The following is a 14,781-nucleotide window of genomic DNA, read 5'->3' on the forward strand; positions in this document are numbered from 1 at the left end:
GGAGGTTGAGGTTGTTGAGGCCCTTAAAACCTCCATTAATGGTGTTTGTCTATTTTTTCATTCTCTTTTTGGTTTGGACTCGTGCCTGTGTTTCTTGTGTGGTCCTAAGTTTTTGTTGGGTTTTTACTGTTAGTTGGTATTGAGTATCTTTGTGGAAGCTTCTTGTAAATAGGGTTTTGAGTCCCATAAAAAAATACTCTACTCTTAATAAAAACAAATAGAGAAAGACCATGTTCAAAGGAGACATTATTTGATGTACAAATTAATATATATATATATATATGGCATTTTAAAGTTTATTTTTATGGTAATATTTAATTTATTTGTATTATAATAGTTCATTTAAGTATAAAATTGAAGAGAAATAAAATGAATATTGAAACATCTTGACGTACCCTGGATCAAGTGTTAATGAGCCCACTAGGGATCAAGTCTTGTTGAGTGCAAGGCTTCAACCATAAGGGATGAGGTCAAGATCGTGTACCAAGTGAATTTTGTGGAATGGATACCCCTTAGTCCTTGGCTCTTAACTAAAGGGGATGAATAATCCTCCATATAAAAAAATATCTTAAAGTGTTCATGAATGTATAAATTAATTAATAAGTAGCACTTTATATATAGAGGCTAAGTTTGATTAAATGATCGAGATAATTCTTTTTTATTTTTATCGATAAAACTCAATCTAAGGGGACTACACCCTTGTATTAATATGTAAAATATTACATTAGATATATACAAAGATGCTAGCTTAGACCCAAAAAGGTTGGTCTTTAGACTATAAATATATGAGCATTCTAATAGGTAACCAACCTCTATGAATAGTTTGTTGGAAGTTTGTGTTGATGTGTTGTTGTGGTTGTCATTGATGTCAAACTTGTTCCGATCTGGTTTGGAATATCCATGGTACAAAGTTACCTTGCAAATTTATCTTGTTGTGTAGTTGGTTTAGTTGTTTTGTTAGTTGTTTCAGAAGTGTTTGGGTCTGGAATCTATTGCCGATGTTAAGAATTATTGATATCTTCATTGGATATAGTTTCAGTATCATAGATACAATGGCTTTGAGGTCTAGAAACATCCTTGTGTTCTCTGGGTGTTGTCGCATTGTGTGAGATTCTATGTTTGACCTATCCTTAGGTCTGGATATGATTTGTGGATGCGTGGTTGTTCTGTTATGGGTCTCACTGTAACGTGTGGAGATCCGGATTTGAGTTGTTTTCATTGGAGAGTATATTTTTATCGGTAATTGCTTATATGGTTGCATAGTGTGTGTATATGTTGTTGGTTAGGTTCCAATGATTACAAATTAGTGAATTAATCTTTGGAATGTGTGTTTTGGTCCTCGCTTTCTCTTGGAGTGAATCAACATGTTTGTTTTTGGTTCAGAAAGTGAATCTTGATTCAAGTTGACTTAGGTTAATCTTTGATGATCTATTTTGTATATAAGGATGAGTGTGTTTGAGTTAGTAAGTTAAGTGTGGAGTGTAGATGTATGATGCAAAGGTAACCAGTGAGGTCCAGTAAAGAGAAGAAGAAGAGTTGTGATTGAATGATATGCAAGATGTCCTGAGACCATGATAGAGATTTGAGATAGAGTATTGGTAGTTGAGATAAGAGTTGTGTTTGTGTGTGTGTGTGTTAATGTTGGTTGCTTGATATAGAGTTCAAGGACAACTTCATGATCAAGAGATCCTTCTTTTCATATCATTTTCTATATATTTCCTTGAGTGCAATTAGCTTCAAGTTTTGGAAGTCCTCCTTGTATCTTGCCCCATGAGCAGTTAGCCTTGGTGTGCGAGTCCAAAGCAATTAGCTCTATCTTTGCAATCATTCTATATAGTGAATTATCTTATAAAATCCCATCATGGTTTTTCCCTATTTGGGTTTTTCATGTATAAATATCGGTGTTCTATTGTTGGATATGAATTGTTGTGTAATTGTTTATGTGTTGCATTTAATTTTTATTTTGGACTAGTTCACCCCCCCTCTCAGTCCTACCTTGGGTTCAATAATTGGTATTAGAGCATGGTTCCTCTTGAGTAGGCTTAACCACTTGAGATAGATCTAGTATGGTGTAGGACGTGCATTACAAAGTTCCTATCCTTGATGGTACATTTTTTTTGTATTGGAAGGAGAGAATGGAGTCACATTTGGAGACATCGCATAATGGAATTTTAAATAATCATTTAGAATAGATATAAAGAGTCATAGGGTGGTGCTAAGACTCCGGATGAGATAAAGTCAAAGGAAGCTAATGCAAAGGATATGTTGGCATGTTTGGCATAATTGATGAAGATGAGATAATGGTGGATGATTGTACCGGTAGAGGAAGATGACATGATAGTTATTTATATTGTCATTGATGTCAACCAAGTTCAACTAATGTTTACAGTTGGTTTTTGGTGATTGACTTGTTGGCTAAGTGATTTGGTCTACCAGAGTAAGAGTTTGACAGTTTGACAGAGTTTACCGGCATGACTACGAATTAGGACCTTAACCGGTAAAATAGATAAGTGTTGATGAGACGGGTGATTGGCGATGTTTGGTGACTTGTGGTTTAATTCATAAGCTTTTATGATGGATTTGAGTATGTAACCGGAACCACATCCTATGATGGTTATTGGAAGGCATGTTTTGAATTTCTAATGAAGTTTTGCAAGGGTTTAAGGACCGGTAAATAATTCTCTTAACCGGTAATGATTTTTGGTTTGGCAGTGATCTACATCAAGTTCACGAGTTGATGATAACACGACACAAACTGCATGATGAGTTTGAAAGATATTTTGGTGCGTTTGGAGAACAAATTTCTTGGTAATGTGCAAAGTGCTTAGCAGAATGTGCTAAGGGTTTGACTTTGTACCAGATCGACTTGCTGTGATGATTTATGATCATTCAACAACCGATATTGATTTGTAATGATCTCTATGATGAACTATAATGAGTTGTAAAGATCTATGATGATCTATGTAGTAAGTCTTATGGTTTTGATGTCAACCTATTTGTAAATGTTATTTATGTCGGCAAGGTTGATGTTTTGAAGTTTCGGTGATTTTCAGAAGTGTGAGAAACTGAAACTGAATGTGAGAAGATCTGCTAGAGAGATGCAGACTTAGAACTTAATTGGATCTGATCAAGCAAGTGGTAGAGTGTTATACACAAATAATTAACTGTTGTTCTCTAACACTTACAACAACTAAAATCCCTTAACCGGGTAGGTCCTAACAAGCCTCACATTGTAAAATCTCCTAACAGGGTGACTCACTATCTAAGTTCTAAATCCTCTTGTGAGGTTGATCCTAACAGATCAAAGATTCTAACAGGGTTGAGGTAAATCCCTTAACTGGGTGACTCCTAACAAGGTTTGCTTCTAACAGGGCATCATTGTAAGCTTCTAACTAGGCTTGGCTCCTAACATGGCGCATTCTGAAAGAGTGCAAAATATTTGTGGGTACCAATTCCCACCATGGTTTTTCCCTATTTGGGTTTCCACATGAAAAACATGGTGTTCATGTGTGGTATTCTTTTCTTGTGATGTTCATGTTTTATTTCTGATAACCGATAAAGACATTTTATATTTGTTTATCAAAGATATCAAAGTGATTATCGGTATTGATGATTATATGATTGATGAAGCATTCTGATCAATTGATAAGTTGGTAACTATGTTTATTGATCTGATATTGAATTGTTGGCTGATCTTATCAATAAGTTTACATAAGAGGAAATGATTATCTAGATCTGATAAGGAAATCTATTATGAAGATTTAGTTTAAGTGTTGAATGTTTTTAGATCTGAGATAAGTCTCTTTTGGTGTTGAAAGTTTCATTTTTTGTTAATACTGATTCACCCCCCTCTCAGTATTAACCGGATCCTCTAGGTTTATCAATTGGTATTAGAGCATTGGTCCTCTGTGTGTAGAAATCCTAACAACTTGAGGGAAAGATTCTATGAAAGATGATGAAGGAGGGTCTCAAGTTTACGAAGGACAACTATCAGATATAGAGTGATCGGATGAAGATCTACATTAAAGGAATGTGTTCACAGTACTAGAATCATGTGTTAACCAGGTATGTTGCACCTGCTACTAGTCCCTTGACACCGAATGAGCTCAAAGAACAACAACAAAACATTCTGGCTCTTGAAGAAATTGTAAGTACTCTATCTAAATCTGAATATATTGATGTTCATAGATTAGAAAATGTAAATGAAGTATGAGAGAAATTAAAATTAATCTATGGAGGAGATGAACATGTACAAAGGGCAAAGGAAGATAGTCTAGGAGGAAAATTTGATGATATGAAAAAGATTGATGGTGAGAACATAAATCAATATGGACAAAGGATTAAGGAAGTTGTAGGTGGAATAAAGAGTGTCGGAGGTAAGATTGAAGATGATGCTATTGTTAGAAAAATGCTTAGAACTCTTTTACCACAATATTCTATAAGAGTGTCTGTTATTCAAGAACTAAGATCCATTTCAAAAGATAAAGTTATCGTTGATTCTTTAATTGGAAAGTTAATCGTATTTGAACTTAACATCTTTGATAATAGTGTTTCCAAACCTTCTGAATCTGCCTTTAAGGCTTCAGTAACCGGTACATTGGCAAGGAAAGGAAAAGATGTTTGTCATAATCATGAATGCAGGTCTAGTCATGACGGTAGCAGAGGTGATGGTGATGATGAAGATCATCTGATGGAACTTGAGGCATAACTGGCTAGAAGATTCCCTAGAGGAACAGGTAAATATAAAGGTAAAATTACCCTTGAAGTGTTTCTCTTGTAGTAAGATTGGACACATAGTTGCCAACTGCCCTAATGTTGATAAGAAAGATAAGTTTAGAAGATTCAAAGGAAAAAGCAAGAAACATTGTTATGTTGCAGTGGATGAAGGTGTGACCGATGATGAATCAGAAGAAGATGACAATGAGGAGATAGTATTTGTTGTTGTGAAGGAGGACCTAACTGATGAGAAGGCTTTAGTGTCTCATATGGATAACAATGATGAATGGATAATAGATAGTGGTTGCTCAGACCACATGACTGGTGACAAAAGTAAGTTCCTATCCCTTGAAGAGTTTGATGGAGGTGTTGTAAGATTTGGTAATAACTCTCCCTGCATGGTTAAAGGTAAAGGATCAATTTCATTAAATGCGAAAAGTGATGCAGATGATGTCTTTTGGGTTGAAGGACTAAAACATAACCTATTGAGTGTTGGACAACTTAATGATAAGGGATTATCTACTTGAATTCAAAAGTGGAGTGTGCAAGATTCTTGGAAATAATGGAGAATTGATTTCTACTGGGAAGAAGACTAGAGGTGATTTATTTCATCTAAATACTAATGTAAATGATTATTTGGTGGCAAAGATTGAAGACGGTTGTGGTAGAAGAGATTTTGTCATGTCAATTTTGACAATTTGATTAAAGTTAGTAAGTCAAGTATTGTTAGAAGTTTGCCCCATCTTGTAAAACCAGACAATGTGTTATGTAATGATTGTTAGATGGGTAAGATGACCTTTGTATCCTTCAAGAGTAAGCCTTTTTCTTCAAAGAATATTCTTGATTTGGTTCATACTGATCTTTGTGGTCCTATGAGGACTAAGAGCTATTTTGGCGATAAGTATTTTATGATCTTTATTGATGATTATTCCAAAATGACGTGGGTAACTTTTCTGAGAGAAAAGTCTAAGGCTTTTAGTAAGTTTAAAGCATTTAAAGCTCTTGTTGAGAAAGATACCGGGAAGAATCTAAAATGTTTGAGATCTGACGAGGGAGGTGAATTCACATATGATGAGTTTGTCAAGTATTGTGATAAACAGAGAATTAAGAGGCGGATGTCAACTCCTAGAACTCCACAACAAAATGGGATAGCAGAGAGAATGAATAGAACAATTGTTGAAGCTGCTAGAACCATGTTGATTCAAGGTGAAGTACCGAAGATGTTTTGGAGAGAAGCAGTCAACACTGTTGTCTATATTTTGAACCAGGTACTTGTCAAAAAAGGCAATAACAAAACACCTTATGAATTATGGAATGGAAAGACTCCTAGTGTAAGCTATTTCAAAATATTTGGGAGTTAAATGTTATATTAAGAGAGATGATTACACTAAAAAAAAAGATGTTAAGTGTGATGATAGATGAACTCCTTGAGAGTGCTAATGTGAAGATAGATGAACCCCTTGAGAAATATGGTGAGTCTAGCAGATATGAGCCTGAGAAAGATGAAGAAATACTTGTGTTCATAGAACCAGAAGTGTAGAAGACTGATGAGCAAAATGTTGCAGAAATAGGTGCTCAACCGGTAAATGTAGAGAGCGATGAAGAAGATGAAGAACATGAAGGATGAAGCACAACACTAGGACCGATTATTCCAAGGTACGTTAGGTTAAATCACTCAAAAGAACAAATAATTGGAGATAAACATGTTGGAGTACAAACAAGGAGGAAAATCAGAGAAAATTCTTGTATGATTTCTACTATTGAGCCAAAAATAGTAAGAGAGGCATTAAAGGATGATGATTGGATTAGTGCAATGAATGATGAGTTAGATCATATGGAGAAGAACAAGACATGGACACTTGTTCCTAGACTGGAAGACAAGAATGTGATTGGAAAAAAATCAAATCTCTAAGAAAAAACCTACAATCGGAGACACAATTTGTACTAATGGATCTATCCCTTGTAAAACCCAATTCACATCTTTATTCAACACCAATAACCACCTTACAATGTTCTAGAAAGTGTAACTTTTCTTCTTTTTGGTGCCCAATATTCCAATTGTTCATTTTCCCGTCTATGTGGATTTTTCATTGAAACTTGACTTTTGGTGGCACAACTTCAAGGAGCCATAAGTTTTGACTCAGGTTTCTAATTTTCTATTATAACACATTATTGAAAAGCTTACGAAGAGATCTACAATATCAAATACATTTAAAGATATATTTTACCAAATCTCAAACTATTTTTGGGGCTTCTAAGGTCCTTAATTTTGAGTTTAAGAGTTTATTAGAGAAATTTATTGCAACAAAAACTTTAATATATTTCAAACAGTGTATGATATTGAGATGATTCAATCACCAATAATTTTTTATTTTCAATTTCTCTCCTTGGGGTCAATTTTCATGTCCATACAAACTTGAATAGGGTAAATTTCTAAAAATAACAGGAGAATATTTTTGTCCATTTCAAGCTTTTGATTGTCCTACATCTCGTAAGTGTCATCATGTGCTCTAAAACAACTAAAGAAAACTACAAAACAAAAGGAAAATACAATATTTTTTGGTGATGCAAGATTATCCTTACACTACTAGATGCTCTTGCATCAAGTTGCTTCTTCACCTCCTATGGTTATTTCTATTCTGAACCTGAACCCTAGGGTTTTTTATGAAGGTTTTTTGAAGCATGTTCCTATTCTAAACCCTTGGGCTTTAGTATATCTCTTTCTTAAGAATCCTAACAATTTCTCCAATCTACATATTGGTTCTGACCATAATGCTTTTGCTAAGAGATTTGGTGCTCCCAAATTATCGTTTCTTCTCCCCATGGTTTTGATCTTTTTCTTAACACTAGGGTTCTATATATACCTTGTGTTTTGGGAGCTTTAGTATTGGCGATTCTTTTGAGGTTATGAAGGAAAATTTAAAGTGATATTCCTAAGTCTCTTTATGTGGAATCATCAGCTTGGATTCTGTGCTCACTTTTGGGGGATGAGTGGCCTTTGTCTTTAGAATTGTTTCCTAGGTTTTAATCCCTTAAATGATTCAATATTTAAGTTTCTTATTTGGATTTATTTTCTTGGGTTGCCTTTAGAGTTTTGGTATGAAAATGTTTTTAAGATCATTGGCAATTTGGTGTCTCATATGTGATAACTAAATTTAAGAAGCACTTGTTGCTTGCTCAATTTTGTGTGTTTGTGTAAAAGAACAAAGTGCTCCCTTCTCATATTACTTTATCTTCTAGATTTGATTGTTGGGAGCAAATGATTGAATTTGAAGACTCTTCTGTTATTTGGCATTCTTTTAGTAAAGTGGGACATGCTATTGCTACTTTCTTGAGGAATAAGATAAAAACCAATTTATTTGGAGGAAAAGGGAGAAAATGTTTGTTTCTACTAATAAGTCTCTCTCTTCTATTGAGGAGTTTCAAAAGGTTTATAATAGAGGGTTATCTCCTACTGTTTTTTATTCTTTGAACATCTCTTATAATGATTTGGGCTTATATGTGGGTTCTCCTGTTATAGAGAATTTTATCAGGGAGAAGAATCCATGAAAAATCTTGCCAAACCAATATGTGAGAATAATATGTCTATAATTATTGTCATTTAATGTCACATAGTATATTATTCTCTCCAAATATGCTCATTATTATAATTTAATTTTCACTAGTAAGTTCAATATGTGGTTGTTGGTTCTCTTCAATTATGTCTACTTTTTTACCTTTATCATATTGTTGGTCTTCATGGTATGTCTAGTTCCGTTGTATATGAGCATGATCCCATCTTCACTAGTAATATTTGGTAGGATTATTCAACTTACAAGGAACACATTTAGAGATGATATTGGCATATCTCTCACAAACTTGGTGTGAGATAAATATTGTCAATAATTGTTTGGAGACTTATTTATATTACTTTTCTTTAAAACAACATACTATGGATATCCCTTGCAAAATGGTGGTACAACACCTCTTACTTTTTCGCAAGATGACACCCTATGAGACCATGTATGGCCAACCTCCATTATCTCTTGCCTCCCATAGTCCTATAAATTGCAAAGGACTATCTATTAACTCTACTATTAAATAGAGAAGACTTTTCTCCACACTCTCAAGAATAACTTTGCATTCACTCAAAACCATATGAAATGACAAGTTGATCAACATCGTTATAAGTGTGTATTCACTACTAGGGACATGATTTTCTTGCATCTTCAACCATATAAGTATATGTCCCTCAAGTTTATTGGTAGACAAATGTTAGAATCCAAATTTGATGGACTATTCTAGATACAACAATTAATAGACAAGATGACATACAAGTTGGATCTTCCTCTATCTTCTAAGATACATCCTATTGTATTCTCATGTTTACAGAATGCCATTAGTCAGTATGTTCACATCACATCCATTCTTCCTAAATTAGATAATAAAGGATCTATCATTCTCAATCTAAAGGTAATTTTGGATCATCAATCACATTCACTTTGTAACCACACAATCACAAAACTTTTAATTGTATATAGTAATAGAGTTTTTTTTCTCAAAGATCAATTATTTTTATTATCAATATAAAATATATTTACAATTATTTTCGAAACATTATTTTTTACACAAACAAAAACTTAAATACCATCTATCAAATTATCTATCTTCAAATCTTAAATTAAATATATTTACTTTCTTTTTTTTTCAAATATATTTAAGTGTTAAATGTATTTGGACTCCAAATAGAAACTCAAAAATCATCATGATAATTTTGTGAATAGCTAGTTGAATCTAAAAATGTATCACACCCAAAAAGATTCCTCTAAAAATAATGATGAGAATGCTTAGAGATTCTTCTTGCAAAAAGCCACTAAAATGTGTTGATTGTAGACAAAAACCTTTACAAACGTACACACTTAGTTGAACCATCATCATCTATATGTTGGAAATGATGTATAAAATAGTCATTTTTATTTTGTTTTATTTAAAATTAGAAAACGCGTACTTGTAAGAAGGTGATTAGATTGATAAAATTAAAAGGCTTGGCTTGGGCATATAGTTTAGTTCCACATAATTTCTTATTATTATTTTTCATGTTGTAACATGTGGAAAATTAAATATAATAATTTAGTGCAATGAACTTGACATTACAACCATGATGTGAAATCCCACAATCTTAATTATTATAAGACAAATTTACCTACCACATAGGAAAGAGGCATTACCCCCACCACCTCCAACCTCCATAAATAGTCTATCTCTAACCTCCATAAATAGTCTATCTCTGGAATCTTTATCTTGTTTTTAGTTTAGTCTTAATTCTGTGTTTTTTTAGCAAGTTGGAATTTAATTTTGATTTTGATTTTATTTTATTTAAGATGTTGTAGTTAATGTGATTCTGGTACACGGTCTGTTTCTCGTTCTTTATGATATCGGAGCCTTAAACTCAACACGTATTTATTCTTGGTGAGCTCATTAAGAACTTTTCAACTTTACCAGTAGACCAAAATTGTCAGATTTTTAAAAAGTAATTATTGTCATCTTAGAATTTGAAATCTCTTTGGCTAATAGTCAAGCGTCGAGGGTATCCATTATGCCAAATTCACCTGAAGCATGATCTTGGCCTCATTTTGTATGATGTCAAAGCCTTTACTCAACAAGACTTGATCTCGGTGGACTCGTTAAAAAAACCTTTCAACTTCACCAATTGACTAAAGGTCTATTGCCACATTTTTATTTTTTAAATTGTCACTTTTTTAAAAGGTGATTATTGTTCGTCAATTTTAATGTGAAAATTTTTAATTGAATACTTAAAGTTATGTATATAAAAAAAATTGATTATTTTTTATTATAAATCATTAAGAGTAGTAAAGAGTAATTTAGCAATCATTTATATTGTCAGTATATCTTATGAACAATAATTATAAAAGGGATTACCCCTAGGGTGTAGACCGGTTGGTTGAGCCATAAAAAGACAGGGACAACTGACGTAATTTCAAACCTCGTCCTAGCCGAAAGAGTTGATTTATCCAGACGCGCCTAAGTGGGGTCTGTGGGTTTAGCGCACAACCCAGAGGATTTAGACTCACCTTGCTTGGTTTGACTCGATAACAGGATAGCAAGTGAGTCATGGGGACACCTTTGAGATAAAAATTATTAAAAAAAAAAAAGGATTTGATTAAGGTTAAAGGGAAAAAAAAGTATCACAACATTAGCACAATAAGTTCTTAAAAGTGTTTCTAAACATGAGTTGACCTACCAAGTTACTAAAGCAAAAGAAGTCAAATTTAGAACAATCAATAAATTCAAATAATTTTATAATTTTTAATAGCAAGTGAGTCATGGGACACCTTTGAGAAAAAAAAAGAAGGAATTGATTAAGGTTAAAGGAAAAGAAGTATCACAACATTAGCACAATAAGTGTTTAAAAGTGTTTCTAAACATTGAGTTGACCTACCAAGTTACTAAAGCAAAAGAAGTCAAATTTAGAACAATCAATAAATTAAGATAATATTATAATTTAAAGAAGATCACAAAGCTAATATTATTTTGTAAAGATAAAATCAAAATAATAATTGTACTAAACTAATTTAAAAGATTTAATAATATATCAAATTTATAATATTTAAAATAAATAGATAAAATTCAATTGAAAAAATAATTTTATTTTTTATTTTAAACAAAAAGTGGCAAGCACTTAATATATTAATATTTATAAAACCTAGTTCGAGAGCTCATCAGAGAAAGAACTAGGAAGAAAACTCTGAATCCTAGCTCGAATACAAATGCAAAAATCCAAACCTACGCTATAAAGGGTCTAGTCACCCAATTTTACAAGATAAGCTTCATCAAAATATACATATTACTGGGTAGCCTATAGTTGTTATGTATAATTTGATATAATATATCAAAATATCAAAAATATCAAAAAAGCAGCCAAAGTTAGCATACCATATCGGCTGACATCGAATTTCCTTTTACATTGAATCAAGGAAATATTCTTGGTTCAAAAAAACAAAAAACAAAAACTATTTTTTTACTCTTCCATGGCGGAATTATACAGGGTTGATTTTCGAAGGCATTGAGGTCTGAAGTGTCATCCTCCCATCGCACTGACTCTGCTTCCTCTTGTGGGCGACGAATGACCTCCCATATATTTATCTTCGTGGGCTATCAAGACCTTGCTTCCCTCGTTGAAGTCGATGCAATATTCTCCCACTCCTCTGCCACTTTGGACTGTGAAAACCTATTTGTCCAACCCGATGCCACATCATGCAAAGGTTCATTAAGGTCTGACACCCTTTCTGGAGTCCATCCCCTTTCCTTTGGTTTCAATATTGGCGGTTTGGAGACGACATTTTCTATCTCCAAAATCATCATAAGAGCCCCGACTTTAATCCTGACTCTATGCACAATAAATTATTACTAATCCTAATTTTAACAAAAATAAAATAAAATTTAAATATATTGTAACAAATAAATTATTACTAATCCTACTTTTAACAATTACACATTTACAAATCTCATTCTTAATTCAACCCATTTATACTAATTTAAATTTAATTTATATAATTAATCATTTAATTAAATTAACGTAAATTTAAATGAAAGTATTTTTTCTTTGACATTTTTATATTCCTTAACTTTACTTCCTCCTTCCTTTTATAAGGTCCTTTCATATTTCTATGGACATAAATATGGAATGCATGCGTATGTTGCTTTTTCCTTATTCCTCCATCCACTTTTTTTATTGTGAAAACTAAAGCTAAAAATAAGTTTAATTTTTACTATTTTTCTACTTAGAATATAAATTATCATAAATATTTACTAATATATATATATATATATATATATATATATATATATATGTATGTATATGTATAAATATATGTATGTATGTATATATATATGTATGTATATACATATACATATACATATATACATATATATATATATATAATATATATGTATATGTATATATGTATATGTATATATATATAGATGTATATACATATACATATACATCTATATATATATACATATACATATATATATAGATGTATATATGTATACATATACATATATATATACATGTATATATACATATACATGTACATATATATATATATACATGTATATATATATATACATGTATATATGTATATATATATATATATACATGTACATGTATATATATATATGTACATGTATATGTATATATACATGTATATGTATATGTATATATACATGTATATGTATATGTATATATACATGTATATATACATATGTATATGTATATGTATATGTATATATACATGTATATATACATATGTATATGTATATGTATATGTATATATACATGTATATATACATATGTATATGTATATGTATATGTATATATGTATATATATATGTATGTATGTATATATATATATGTATATAATATATATATGTATATATGTATATGTATATATGTATATATGTATATATGTATGTATGTATGTATATATATATGTATATAATATATACATATATATATATATACATATATATATACATATATATATATATACATATATATATACATATATATATGTATGTATGTATGTACATATATATATATATACATATATATACATATATATATATTATATACATATATATATACATATATATATATTATATACATATATATGTACATATATATATATTATATACATATATATGTACATACATACATACATATATACATATATACATATATACATATACATATATACATATATATATACATACATACATACATATATACATATATACATATATACATATACATATATATATATTATATACATATATATATATACATATATATATACATAATATATATATGTATATGTATATATGTATATGTATATATATATATAGATGTATATACATATACATATACATCTATATATATATACATATACATATATACATATACATATATATATACATGTATATATATACATGTATATATACATGTATATATATATACATGTATATATAGATGTATATATGTATATATACATCTATATATACATGTATATATATACATGTATATATACATGTATATATACATATACATGTATATATATACATGTATACATACATATACATGTATATATATATATATATATACACGTCGATTGATATCTTTCTCAAGGCATCTAAACCCTATTAAATTTAAATTGTAAAGTTAGGCGTCTCGAGAAGGATATCAATCGGCGTATGTATATATATATATATGCTAGTAGCAGTCGTGACACAAGGTAGAATACATTAAATAAGTAGATAATATATAAATTGGTTGTTGTATTATTAGGTTTAGGCTTAATTTTTGGGGTTACAATGTACATTTAGGGTTAGGATCAAAGTTAGGATTAATGAGAATCATGCATACGAACCATGCTTAGGATTTACGATCGTAGGGGTTACGGTGTACATTTAGGGTTAGGATGAGAGTTAGGATTAATGAGAATCATGCTTAGGAATCATGCTTGCGATTTACGGTTGTGGTTGCAAACGTGGGTAGGGTTAGGGTAGATATCATGGTCACTTTATTCTTACGTAATAGATTGTTACTTATTTTGAGAAAAACTATTAGAATATTTTAAACATTTTGAGTACACATGTCTGTTCATGTATGTCAAGGTATTAAGATTTAACATTTGATACTATTAAGTTTCTTGAATTGGTTATTCTTTATAAATAAATTGAGTTTAATAAATTATTTATATACATTTTGCATATTTCATCACTATAATAAATTTCTGAACTTTAAAAGATTTATTAAAAATTTCCAATAGAATATTGATTATATTTAAATAATTAATTAGTTGTTAATGTTAATTCAATTAATAATAAATTTATATTGTAAAGTTTAAACACTTTATCAAACTAATTGACTTAGCGTTATTGAAATCTTTTGAACAACTTTCACATATTAATAAAATACATTTGTAAAACATACTCCAATTTCAGAATGATTTTTATATCACCATAGTCACTGTACATGTAGAGGACATGAATCGGAAAAAT

This window comes from Cryptomeria japonica, chromosome 8 (genome assembly GCF_030272615.1).
Source record: "Cryptomeria japonica chromosome 8, Sugi_1.0, whole genome shotgun sequence".
NCBI lineage: Eukaryota > Viridiplantae > Streptophyta > Pinopsida > Cupressales > Cupressaceae > Cryptomeria > Cryptomeria japonica.